Source organism: Chrysochloris asiatica, unplaced genomic scaffold (genome assembly GCF_000296735.1).
Source record: "Chrysochloris asiatica unplaced genomic scaffold, ChrAsi1.0 scaffold00007, whole genome shotgun sequence".
Lineage (NCBI taxonomy): Eukaryota > Metazoa > Chordata > Mammalia > Afrosoricida > Chrysochloridae > Chrysochloris > Chrysochloris asiatica.
The window spans coordinates 25,009,698-25,022,874 of record NW_006408525.1 but is presented as its reverse complement, the minus strand read 5'-3'; the positions used below and the strand labels follow the sequence as shown (position 1 = coordinate 25,022,874).

General features: G+C 38.9%; 1 protein-coding gene across 2 annotated transcripts in view; it reads left to right on the top strand.

Moving 5' to 3' along the window:
• IKZF3 (IKAROS family zinc finger 3 (Aiolos)) overlaps positions 1-13,177 on the top strand; it is a 70,622-nt gene that overhangs the window by 44,509 nt on the left and 12,936 nt on the right. Inside the window, exon 1 of one of the 2 annotated variants that reach the window (XM_006832562.1) lies at positions 12,765-13,103. The exons of the other annotated variant lie outside the window; for it this stretch is intronic. The gene's annotated coding sequence lies outside the window, so the exon portion shown is untranslated. Of the gene's footprint in view, positions 1-12,764; positions 13,104-13,177 lie in introns of those variants that run through there. 2 annotated transcript variants of the gene reach the window in all.

Here is a 13,177-nt window from a genome sequence, read left to right as displayed (position 1 = left end):
CTGCAGATAATTATGGAACACCAAGTGCAGAGGCCCTGGGGCTTGAGTTTGAAGACCTGTAAATAGTCTGGAAGCAGAATGGAGATGAGGTAGAAAAAGGAAAGGGTAAACCAGATGAAATCAGAACTTGTCTGCCACTGTAAAAACATAGACTTTTATTCTGAGTGAAATGAGAATTCTCCAGAGGGTTTTGAACAGAGAGGTGATACAATTAGATTTCCTACTTGAAAGGATTCACTGTAGTTGTTATTGGGAATCAGTTGTATTGGGATTAGATTGGAAATTAAGGACATTGAAGTAATTCAAGCAATAGAAAATTGTGTCTTGAGTAGGTGGTAAGGGCAAAGGTGATGAGCAGTATTCTTTATATATTTTAAAGGTAGAGCCACAGGAATTCTTAGTAGATGGATGTAGGATGTGACACGAAGAAGAGAATTACCATTAATTGAAATGGAAAGGCCAGGGAGAATGGGGCAGAGTTGATTCAAATCTCAAAGGTTTTCTTTTCATAAGGCCCAAAAATCATATTCTTGTCCGCTTATATGATTTATTGTGATGCTCATAGTGGGCTCTGGGGATTTCATAGTCAGTGTTGTGAGTTAGATGCTTAGTGGCAATTGGTTGACATATTAGAGGACTTTACATATCTCAATTGTGGTTTTCTTTTTTATTCTTTAATTTAAACAATCTACAACTTTTTGTGTGTGGCAGCTTGATAGCTGTCCTTTGTCTTATTTAGATGATCATCAGCCTCATTCTGCAGTATGGGGTGTCTGACATTTTTATTTGGTTATTTGAACCAGTTGTTTATTTAGAATATGTAAAAGCCCTTGCTGGATTTTGGTGTTGGCCAGCAATATTTGCAGTTAAAAAGCTTTGAATATCCTCAAACAGAAAGATTACGAAAGTATGACAGAAATAATGTGAAGCTCAGGAGAAATGGAGTGGAAATCATGAGTAGCTACATTATGCCCGTATTGAGTGAGAGGAAACTTTGGTTTTAGATAAAGCCCATTTGACAGCATTAGGAGCTGGCCAACAGAATTCAGTTGGTTTGCCACTGCTTCTGCTTTTCATCCTGATGGCATCTTTGGTTTTATCAAGGAGTTGGATTTCCTCCTTATTTCTAAAGAGAAATGTTTACTCCCTTTCAAAAGAAAATTTTAAAAACCACCTAAAACTTGAATGTTGACACGCTTAAGGTTAAGCAGTACTTCCTCAGGCACAGGACCTAGGCATCTTTCTTTCCAGATCCATAATTCAGGCAATAGTCAGAGCTCTTATGATGAGAAATTACCAAGTTGAGAAAGTCTATTGTATCCCAAATAGAATCGTTAATGCTTAAAGCTAGAAGGCTTCAAGAGAGCATCTAATCTTACCTTCTCATTTTAGAGATAAGAAAATAGAGCCCATCAAAGTTCAGTGACTTACTTAAAAACCACTCGAACTTTAGTTGTTTTTATGATTGTTAAGTGCAGCTGAGTCAATTCAGACTTACAGCAACCCTGTATAGGGTTTCCAGGGAGCTTGAACTGGTGAGTTTGAACTGGCAACCCTGAGGTTCAAACTAACCTTAAGGTCGAGTGCTTATCCTACAGTGTCACACCAGAATTAGCTATATTTAAAAAAATTTATTTAGAATTCATATAGCATAAAATTTACCTTTTAAGAATATACAATTTAGTATGTTTTAGAATATCCACAAAGTTGTACAACTGTTGTCACTATCTGATTTGGAAACATTTTCATCACCCCAGAAAGAAACTCTGTACTATTAGCCATCACTCCCCACTTAACCCCTCCCAGCCTCTGACAACCACCCATCTGTCTTCTGTTTCTATGGATTTACATTTTCTGGACATTGCATACACTGTGTAGGCCTTTTTGTCTGACTTCTTTAAATTCGCATGAAGTTTTCAAGGTTTATCCATGTTGTAACATGTGTCATTCTTTTTTATGGTTGAATAATTAGTATGTACAAAGGGCTTCAAAAAGTTTGTGGAAAAATTCCATTATCTTTTCATTCCATTTTATTCCAAACTTCTTGAAGTCCCCTGCCACATTTTGTGTATCCATTCATCAGTTGATGGACATTTGGCTTGTTTCTACTTTTTGGCTTGATTAATTATATTTTTAAAGGTCACAAATTATTTGGTTAGCAAAAGAGATCTAGTAACACACATACTAATAAATTAGTTCTGGTGTGGCGCTGCTGTTTTAAGCACAGGACTACAAGGTCTGTTTGAACCATAAGGTCAACAGCTCAAACTCACCAGTTGCTCCTTGGAAACCCTATACTGGGTTGCTATGAGTCAGACCTGACTTCAGTAGCACTTAACAACAACAATACTAAAAAACATACCCATATGACATATGTGTATCTTGATTTCTGTGGAAGTAGTGGAGAAAATCAGTAAACGATAGGAACATTAAGCTCAAAATTACTAAATATCACCACCTAACTACTGAAGATCGCTACCTTACTTCTCACCCCAGGAATTTCAAATTAGGAAAATTATCAAAAGACATTGTTAACTAACTTCTGGGGATTCGGGAAGGCATTTCACAGGGCGATTTGATGGATGCATGAAACATACTCGTAAGTCTCAGCAAAAAAAAAAAAAAAAAAAGGGAGGGGGTTAAGTCAGCAAGTTATTATTTAAATTTTTTTGAAGGCAAACATGTTGTAATGGTGGCTTTAGCATACAAAATATGTAAGTATACAGCTCAATCAAGTATAAATAAATACTGCATTAGTCTTGTCTTTTATATTTTAAATAGTTCTCATGATTTTTCCTTAAATCCAAAATGAAAACAATGTTAAATCCAACTCAAACCAAGTCTTTGATTTTTGCCACTGCTGCCTATATGGTTTCCACTTCTGTTCCCTTCTTAAAATCAGAGCCTCAGTCTGGACATAGTATTTCGTCTTGAGCATGATCAACAGAACATCACCAGCGGTGCAGCTTACCCTTCATCCCCATCTTTTATGCCGCATTCATTTACCAAGTGCTTATTGTAAACATGATTCAGGCCTCAGGACAAACATGCACCTGTGGAGAAACAGGCCTTTTTGAAAGCAGAATGGCTGAGATGACCTTGGTGTGGCATCCAGTCTGCCAAAGAAAGCTGGTGTTGGGTGATAGGACTTTTGACCTTGCTAATCATTTTCTTTTTTCAGATAGCATTTGTTGAGTACCCTGTGTCCCAGACTCTGTCTTAGAACTCTTTGTAAAGATGTGTAAAGGTTAAGCCCCTTCCTTTGAAGAACTCACACACCAATGGGGAATGGGCTCCTGACCTATTTGTGTCTCATAAAGACCATGTGGCTGGTTCTCTGCCACTAGACATCATGAATGGCATTATCAACATATTCCAATTCTGCTGTCTTAATGAAGTATATAGAAAAAGAAGACTGTAGAAGACCATGGACTTCATTTTCTCAGTCGTTTGATCCTTATTCTAGAAAGGGACTGACAGATGGTACAGAGATTCATTTAGCCTCATTTCACACAAATTATGAATACTTACAGCAGGACATATTTTTGTATGACAATGAGTTCTAGAAATAACAAGATTTTTTAAGTAATTGAATTTTATGTCTTTATGACTCTAGGAGCCAGTGCCTTTAATCTTCATTCTCATTGTTTAAACTGAGATAATATAAGCATGAAGATTTCAGAATAAACGTACATATTCACTAATGTAGTAGGGCAAAAAAAAGTTAAAATAGTTTTTAAAGTCTATTTTCCCAACTGACTGTTCTTTTTAAAAATTGATACTATCTCACAGACAGTATTCAACTTGCTCAAAAAAGCAACAGTTTTATGTAACTTTTTGTTAGAACCTACCTCAGTCTTTGATAGCAATCTCTTGTTAGACAACTCTTATTGCACAATGACACCCCTTTGTTCCACTCTCCATTAGCTACTGACTGACCACACCATAGAAGAGACAGGAAGCAATGTCTCTTGTTTGAGCTCCATTTAACACTTCAAGATCTAATGAAGGAATTAAAACAAAACCAAAAAACCCAACACAATTACATAGTTAAAATGGCAATCACTTTGAAATCGAGATTGCATCATGGAAACAGTTAACTCAAAATCAGACAATGAACTATTAAAACTTATGCAGGAAATAAAGGTAGTAATCTATTCTGTAGTTGTGAGTTCCTATTTTTTTTCAACATGTCTTTAAAATCACATTGCTAATTAAAATTGGTATGTCTACTTTATAGTAGGCACCTGATCCAGAATTGCAGTCCTATTCCTATTCTCACTCATGAACTTACTGGGCGGATTGTTCATTGCCACCATCCCGTATTCCCCACACTCACCCCTTGCAACATTAAACCGCCAAACACCACCCAGGAACGGATTTCCTATTTCGTCATTTAAACCCATTATCTTGTTCCAAACTGGTTTCCCTCCACTTACATTTCTGAGACATGATGTGACAAGATAACAAGTCTAGACTGTTTGTATAGACAGTTGAGTTCTAAAGTTGGAGTAGAAGATCAAAAGTCATCTTTTTTTAAATAAAATTTTCAGAGCCCAAACTCCTTTGGACATACTCTAGTTCCAGAGCACTTCTTTGTGTTTTAAAAGCCTTCTTGTGCAGTGGAATTATACAGTAACTGTCCAATGATTGTGTGACAAAAGACTAACTACCAGGGAAAAGAAATGAGAGTCCACCTGTATCCAGTAAAAAACGTAACCTTTGTCCAATTAGCCAGTTAGAAAACATAGTTAACTCAGTAACGTTCCACTGAATCTCTAGAATGTATTCATGTGTATAATGAAGGCTGGTTGGGATGTTGGAGTTGATATTTTCAGTAAGTGATTTTTGATGGCCCGAGGAGAGGGTGTGGGTGAAAAGGAGTCCTCTTTATGACTTTCAGAAGATTTCTTTCCTTCTAACCAGAGATGTGGAAATGGGAATGCCTCAAATTATCTATCCACCCATAAGCATTTTGGAACTTTATTATTATTTTTTTTAATGTTAGGAGTTTGGTCACTGATTTACAGAGTAAGATATGTCTGAAATGATTGACTTTTAAGAAAAGGTTGGTGGGTAACCAGGGATAAACGGTGATGCTATCTCAGGGTTGACATTTAGTGATATGCCCTCATTACATTATTTAGGTCAGTGCATCCACGCTTCAGCATCCTCCCAAGTAGAGAGGATATTGACTACGTGCCCTCAGGAAGCTGCTTATTGTAACTGATAGTGACTTCGTAAATATAGTCACTGCTGAGGACAAACGTATAATAATCCTAAAATATAAGTTTTAGTCTTATCTGGATTTCATCCTTTCAAAATTGGTTGAACTAGAATGAGTGTATCCTAGTCAGAGCACAAATTTAGCTGCCTCGCCCATACTTCTAAGAAAAAGTCTCTTTGTAACAGCCTCAGGAACTTGTTTCAAATCCCAAGCCTTTGTCTCTCACCTCTTGGGGCTCTGAGTAGTGCCACATCTGGTGGTGGTTTGTGTAAAAGGAAATAATATATATAATAGTTTCCTGTCTGGTTATTTAAACCTATCCCTGTGCTGGACAGAATCTGACCCACTTCACTCAGTCACAGCCTCCTGTCACCAGTCATTTATAGCTGTTGGTCAACAAGAGTCACATTAGCCCCAAAAGCCTCCCAAGCCCCTTTTTCTGACCCTTACTGTTTCAGTTACACAAATAGTGTTGTTAATAGCTTAACTACTGGAGACAGATTCACCTCTTTAGAGAGCAGAATTCTTTTTTGCCAGAGTCACAAAGTCTAATAAATATGGTCATTATCACTATTCTTTTCCTCACTTTTGAAGGCAGGTTTCATGTTATTCCTGAATAAAAAAAAAAACAACAACTGAGCTTTATAATTTATTGTGTAATAACTAATGTAGATTTTTTTTAATGTATAATGAGATGAAAAAGATTTACTACATTTTACATTTTCCTTTTCCGAAATGGTGTTGGTTCTCTGCCTCTCACAACACTTGGAATCCTGTCTTGATTGTAGTGCCATAACTGTTACTGCAGAGGCGGCCAGTTTTCTTCTCTGTGAGCATGTCCACTTGTGGTGTCTGAGAAACTGTGGTATTTGTGACATTATTTCTACATATTAGAATCTCTTCAGACAGAAAACATATACTCTTCAACTATAGAATTGTCAGTTGAGTGTGAACAATTCTCAAATTTGTCTATATATTTTTTAGTGGAAAAAACCCTTCATTTTACAGTCATCACTAGCTTTTGTCCCTGGGTGACACAAACACTTAATCTCCTTGACTGCCAACCAAAAGGTTGGTGGTTCAGGCCCACCCACAGGTACCTAAAAAGAAAAGCCTGGCAATATACTGAAAAAATTAGCTATTGAGAACATTATGGAGCACACTTCTACTAGACATACCTGACTCAATGGCAACCAGTTTGGGATTTTAGGATAAGCCTTGAATTGCAAACCACAAGCTCTGCAGGAGAAAGATAAGACTTTCTGCTCCTGCAAAAGATTACAACCTCAGAAACCCTATACAGGGTCACTATTAGTCACCACTTGACAACAATAGGGAGATGAAAAAATGTATGAATATTGCTTTCAGTTTTTGTTGTGTGTCATTGAGTCCACTCCAATGCATAGCAAACCAATGAGGCAGTAGAATTTCCTTACAGGGTCTCCTAGGTTGTAATCTTTACAGGAGCAGATCACTGGGCTTTTTTTTCCCCAGCAGCTGACCAGTTTGAATTGCTGAACTGTTAGCAGACAAGTGCCTAATAATTGTGCCAGCAGGGTTCCTGAAATGCTTATGATACAGCAGAGAGAGATATTTATAGTATAACAGTTGTAAGCCTTCCAGTTAAGGTGTCCAACTCGTTGCCGTGAAATTGATTCCGACTCATAGCGACCCTGTAGAACAGCATAGAACTACCCCTTAGGATTTGGCAGCCTGTAAGCTTTACAGCTACCACTCATCTTTTAGCTGTCGTACTGTGGTGGCTTGTGTGTCGCTGTGATTCTAGAAGCTATGCCATGGGTATTTTAAATACCAGCAGAGTCACCCACAATGGACAAGTTTCATCTAAGCCTCCAGACAAAGGCAGACTAGGAAGGACTACTTCTGAATATTTAGTCCCTGAAAACCTTATGAGTAGCAGTGGAACACTGTCAACACCAGAATATTGAATATTGAAATATGATGAAGAGCACCAGAATATTGTCAGATATAGTGCCGGAAGATGAGCCCCTCAGGTTGTAAGGCACTCAAAATACGACTGGGGAAGAGCTGCCTCTTCAAAGTAGACTTAACCATGATGACGTGACTGGAATAGAGCCTTTGGGATCTTCATTAGCTAATGGGGCACAACTCAAAATGAACAGAAACTGCTGTAAACATCCATTAATAATTGGAACATGGAATGTATGAAGTATGAATCTAGGAAAATTGGAAGTTGTCAAAAGTCAATGGAATGCATAAGCATTGATATCCTAGGTATTAGTGAGCTGAAATGGACTGGTATTAGCCATTTTGAATCTGATGATCACATGCCTAGAACAACAAATTGAAGAGGAATGGTGTCATGCTCATTACCAAAAAGAACATATCAAGATCTGCCTTGAATTACAATGCTGTCTGTGATAGAATAATATCCATATGCCAAAAGGAAGATCAGTTAATACCACGGTTATTCAAATTTATGCATCAACCACTAAAGCCAATGATGATGAAATCAAAGAATTCTATCAACTTCTTCAGACTGAAATTGATCAAACATGCAATCAAAATGTATTGATAATTACTGGTGATGGGATGCAAAGATTGGAAACAGAGGAAGGATCAGTAGTTGGAAAATATGGTCTTGGTGATAGACACGATGCTGGAGATCACATGATAGAATTTTGCAAGATCAATGACTTCTTCATTGCAAATACCTTTTTAAAATAACATAAAAGATGACTATATACATGGACCTCACCTGATGAAATACACAGAAATCAAATTGACTACATTTGTGGAAAAAATACAAGGGCAGAGGCAGACTGTGGAATAGACTGTAAATTGCTCATATGCAAGTTCAGGCTGAAGCTGAAGAAAATGAAAACAAGTTCACAAGAGCCCAAATATGACCTTGAATATATCCCACCTGAATTTAAAGATCATCTGAAGAACAAATTTGATGCATTAGACACTAAAGACCTAAGACCAGAAGAGTTGTAAGATGACATCAAGAACATTATACAGGAAGAAAACAAAAGGTCATTAAGAAGACAAGAAAGAAGGGAAAGACCAAATGGATATCAGAAGAGACTCTGAAACTTGCTCTCCAGCATAGAGATGCTAAAGCAAATGGAAAAAATGAGGAGGTAAAAGAACTGAACAGAAAATTTCAAAGGTCATCTTGAGAAGACAAAGTAAAATATTATAACATAATGTGCAAAGACCTGGAGTTAGAAAACCAAAAGGGAAGAATACACTCAGCATTACTCAGGCTGAGGGAGCTAAAGAAAAAATTCAAGCCTCAACTTGAAATATTGAAGGATTCTATGGGTAAAATATTGAATGATGCAGAAATCATCAAATGAAGATGGAAGGAATACACAGAGTCACTGTACCAAAAAGAAATGGCCAATGATCAACCATTTCAAGAGGTAGCATATGATCAAGAGCCAATGGTCCTGAAGGAAGAAGTCCAAGATGCATTGTAGACATAGGCAAAGAAAAAGGCTCGGGGAATTGATGGAAAACATACTGAGATCTTTCAACAAACTGATGCAACACTGGAGGCACTCATTCATCTATGCCAAGAAATTTGGAAGACAACTACCTGGCCAACTGCTTGGAAAAGGTTCATATTTGTGCCCATTCCAAAGAGGCAAACCAATGGAATGCAGAAATCATCAGACAATGTCATTAACATTGCATGCAAGTGAAATTTTGCTAAAAACACAAAAATGGCTGGAACCATACATTGACAGATAACTTCCAGAGATTCAAACCAGATTCGGAATAGGCCATGAAATGAGGGATATCATTGCTGATGTCAGATGGATCTTAGCAGAGAATACCAGGAAGATGTTTACTTGTGCCTTACTGACTATACAACGGCTTTCAATTGTATGGATCATAACAAGCTATGAACAACGTTGTGGAGAATGAGTATTCCAGAAGACTTCATTGTTCTCATGAAGACCCTGTATATAGAACAAGAGGCAGTTGTTTGAACAGAACAAGGGAACACCGAATGGTTTAAAATTAGGAAAGGTGTGAGCCAGGGTTTTATTCTTTTACCATATCTGTTGGTTAATGTGCTGGACTGCAAGGTCAGTTGTCGGTGGTTTAAGCTTGCTAGCTGCTCCTTGGAAACCCTATATACATGGTTGCTATGGGTCAGAACTGACTCAATGGCCCTTAACAACAATAGCAATTCAATCTGTATGCTGAGCAAATAATACAAGAAGCTGGATTGTATGAATAAAAACATGGCATCAGGATTGGAGGAAGACTCATTAACAACCTGTGATATGCAGATGATACAACCTTGCTTGCTAAAAGTAAAGAGGACTTTAAAATTCTTGCTGATGAAGATCAGAGACCAGAGCCTTCAGTATGGGTTGCATCTCAATGTAAAGAAAACAAAAATCCTCACCACTGGACCAATAAGCAACATCCATATAAATGGAGACAAGATTGAAGTTGTCAAAGACTTCATTTTGTTCATATCAACCATCAACACTTATGGAGCAGCAGTCAAGAAATCAAATGACATACTGCATTAGGCAAATCTGCTGCATAAGACCTTTTTAAAGTGTTTAAGAGCAAAGATGTCAGTTTGAGGACTAAGGTGCACCTGACCCAAGCCATGGTATTTTCACTAACCTCATATGCGTGTGTAAGTTGGACAGTGAGTAAGGAAGACTGTAGAAAAATTGATGCATTTGAGCTGTGGTGTTGAAAGATAATATTAAAAGTACCATGGACTGCCAGAAAAACAAACAGATCTGTGTTGGAAGAAGTACAGCCACAATGTTCCTTGGAGACCAGAATATCCAGACTTCATGCCTCATATGAGTCAGAATTGCCTCCACACCACCACCACCACCACCACCACCACCACTTCGGACATATTATCAGAAGGGACCAGTCCCTGGAGAAGAATATCATGTTTGGTAACATGGAGGGTTGGAGAAAAAGAGGAAGACTCCGAACGAGATGAAGGGACACAGTGGTGTCAATGGACTCAGACGTAGCAACGATTGTGAGTTTAGTGCAGGACTGACTGGACAGTGTTTCCTTCTGTTGTGCATAGGGACGCTATGAGTCAGTACCAATTCAATGACACCTAATAACAACAACAAGAAGCTTCACAGAAACAGACTGTTACATCTTTCTGCCTTCAGAGTGGCTGGTGGGTTCAAACCACCAACCTTTCATTTAGCAGCTCAGCGCTTAACTATTGTGCCACCGGGGCTTCTTGCATACAAGGGGGCTTTAAAAAGTTCATTATCTTTTCATTCCATTTTTCCACTAACTTTTGAAGTTCTCTCATATGTGTCACAAGATTAAATTATTTACTATCTGTCTTAGTTATCTAATGCAACTATAACAGAAATACCACAGCGGATGGCTTTAAGAACCAGAAATTTATTGTCTCACACTTGAAGTCCAAATTTAGAGCACAGGCTCTTGGGGAAGATTTTCACTGGTGGCTCTGCATAGAAATCCTTGTCTCCTTTGTGCATCTATAGAGCCAGCATTTCCTGGAGATCTCCATACATCTTGGCTTCAATCTTCCCCAGGATCTAGGAGCTTCAGTGCACAGGGACCCCGGGTGGTCCAAAGGAAGCACTCCACCTCTGGCTCTTCTATCTTGGTGGGAGTAGGTCCCTCTTTCTCTGCTCAAGTCTCTCTCCTTTTATCTCTTATAAGATAAAAGGTGTTCTGTAAATTAGACCAGGGTGGTGGTGGGATTTGTCCTGGTGTAGCACTGTAGGATTAGCATTGGGCTGCTAACCACGAGGTAGGCGAACCCTCTAGCCACTACTTGGAAACACTCTAGAGCAGGGGTGGGGACATCCAGCCAACAGGCCGTATGTTGTTGTTGTTGTTTGTTATATGCCGTGGAGTCGGTTCCGACCCAAAGCGACCCTGTACAGGGTTTCTGAGGCTGTAAATCTGTACAGGAGCAGAAAGCCTCATCTCTCTCTCGCAGAACAGCTGGTAGTTTCAAACTGCTGACCTTGCGGTTTGCAGCCCAATTTGTAACCACTACGCTACCAGAGCTCCTTGTTGTTGTTTAGTGCCGTTGAATCAGCTCCGACTCATAGTGACCCTATGTAGGGTTTTCTGAGGAGGGGCTGGTGAGTTTGAACCACCAACTTTGTGCTTCAAACCAACCATTCAGTCTAGTGCTTAATCCTACAGTACCACACCAGGACTCCAAGCGGACCGTGTAAGGCCCTCAAAATCATTTTATCTGGCTCTGCCAAGGCAACTACAGTTCCAGCCATCACGTTGTTGTTGTTGTTGTTGTTATGTGCCGTGGCATCTGTTACGACCCATAGCGACCCTGTACAGGGTTTCCGAGGCTATAAATTTTCCGGGAGCAGAAAGCCTCATCTGTCTCCCATGGAACAGCTGGTCGTTTCGAACTGCCGACCCTGAGGTTAGCAACCTGATTCGTAACCACTACGCTACCAGAGCACCTTACATTATGGGTTAGTTAATTAAAATTTGACCAAATATAGCAGGCTAATTTTTAAGTTGATAATTCTCTATGGCCCGTGAATGATATTTTAAATTTCAGCAGATAAAAGGTTCCACACCCCTGCTCTAGAAGGTTGCGGATGAGTCAGGACTGACTCAACAGAACTTAACAACAGCAACACATCCACCTTAATCCTCTCATGGGTTTATTACATCAAATCACATCATGGCGGATGGCTGTATCTCAACTGCCCAATCACTGAGAATCCTGGTCCAGTCAAGTCGACATAAATCCTTAACCATCACACACTATCTGACCCTTTACAGACACAGTTTGCTAAAATGTAGTTTAGAGCAGCATCATGTGCTGAAGTCTAAAACCTCATTTTTGATCAGCTCTTCTCTTTCAACTTTAAAGAGAGTACAGGGACCCCTAAAATAAAAGTTTAGGTATAAACTTTTATTGGGTACTGACTGCTGTCCCAAGGTAAATGACACTGTATTTAAGTATACTATTTTAATTTATTATATATTGGCACTTTTTGTATATACTCTTCTAGCGGTCCTCAATTCTGACTGCATTTTTTAAATCACCTGAGGAGCTTTGAATATACTATTGCCTGGCCCCCTACACTGGAGACCCTAATTTAATTAACCTAAAATGGGCCCATGTATAGGGGTTTCTTACATGCTCTCCAGGTAGTTCTGATAATTCAGCCAGAATGTGGTCTCAGAACCACATGCCTACATCATTCAGAGGTCTGTCCCTATTGACAATTAGCCCATATTCTAAGCAGGTTTTATTCACATTTTTCATTACAAATACAATAAAGCTAAATCATACAAATTGATCTTTAATTTCAAGACAGAAGTGTTGCTCAGGGAAATATTAGCTGAGACAATTTTGAAATGTGAGGAGCCCATGAAACATCTGCAGAGCCCAGAGAAATCGAATTTAAAAGATAGGCGCTGCGAGGCGCGTGCTGGGGGAGAAAAAGACCCAAAACATTTGAGAATTTCCAGACACAATCACAGAGTAGATTTCTTGCTATCTGGGTAAGTGTATCTATTTTCAAAAGTGCTATTAACATAAACAGAGCAGTAAATGTAGGACAGGACACTTTTTTTCAAAGTTGTTAAGAAGAATGCTATCAGTTTGCAGGTGTCACAAGTAGAGTTACTCAGAATCAGAAAGAAGGCTGATGGGGTTAGAAGATCTCCATCTATCTTTTTGCAACCAACCACGTCCAGACTGTTTATTTAATACTTCCTCTTGCTAATGAAGACACTGGTTGGGGATGTGTTGGGCTTTCCCATCTCAGCATAAGACTGCAAGATTTGAATGTGCCCTGTGGCGGCTTCACTGACCACAGCAGGTACCCCAGGCAAGACTGAGCAGGAACAACAGGTAACAGCAACCGAGTGTGGATCAGACCTCTGACACTCTTCCTTCCAGCTTATTTCCTTCTCTTTTCATTTACC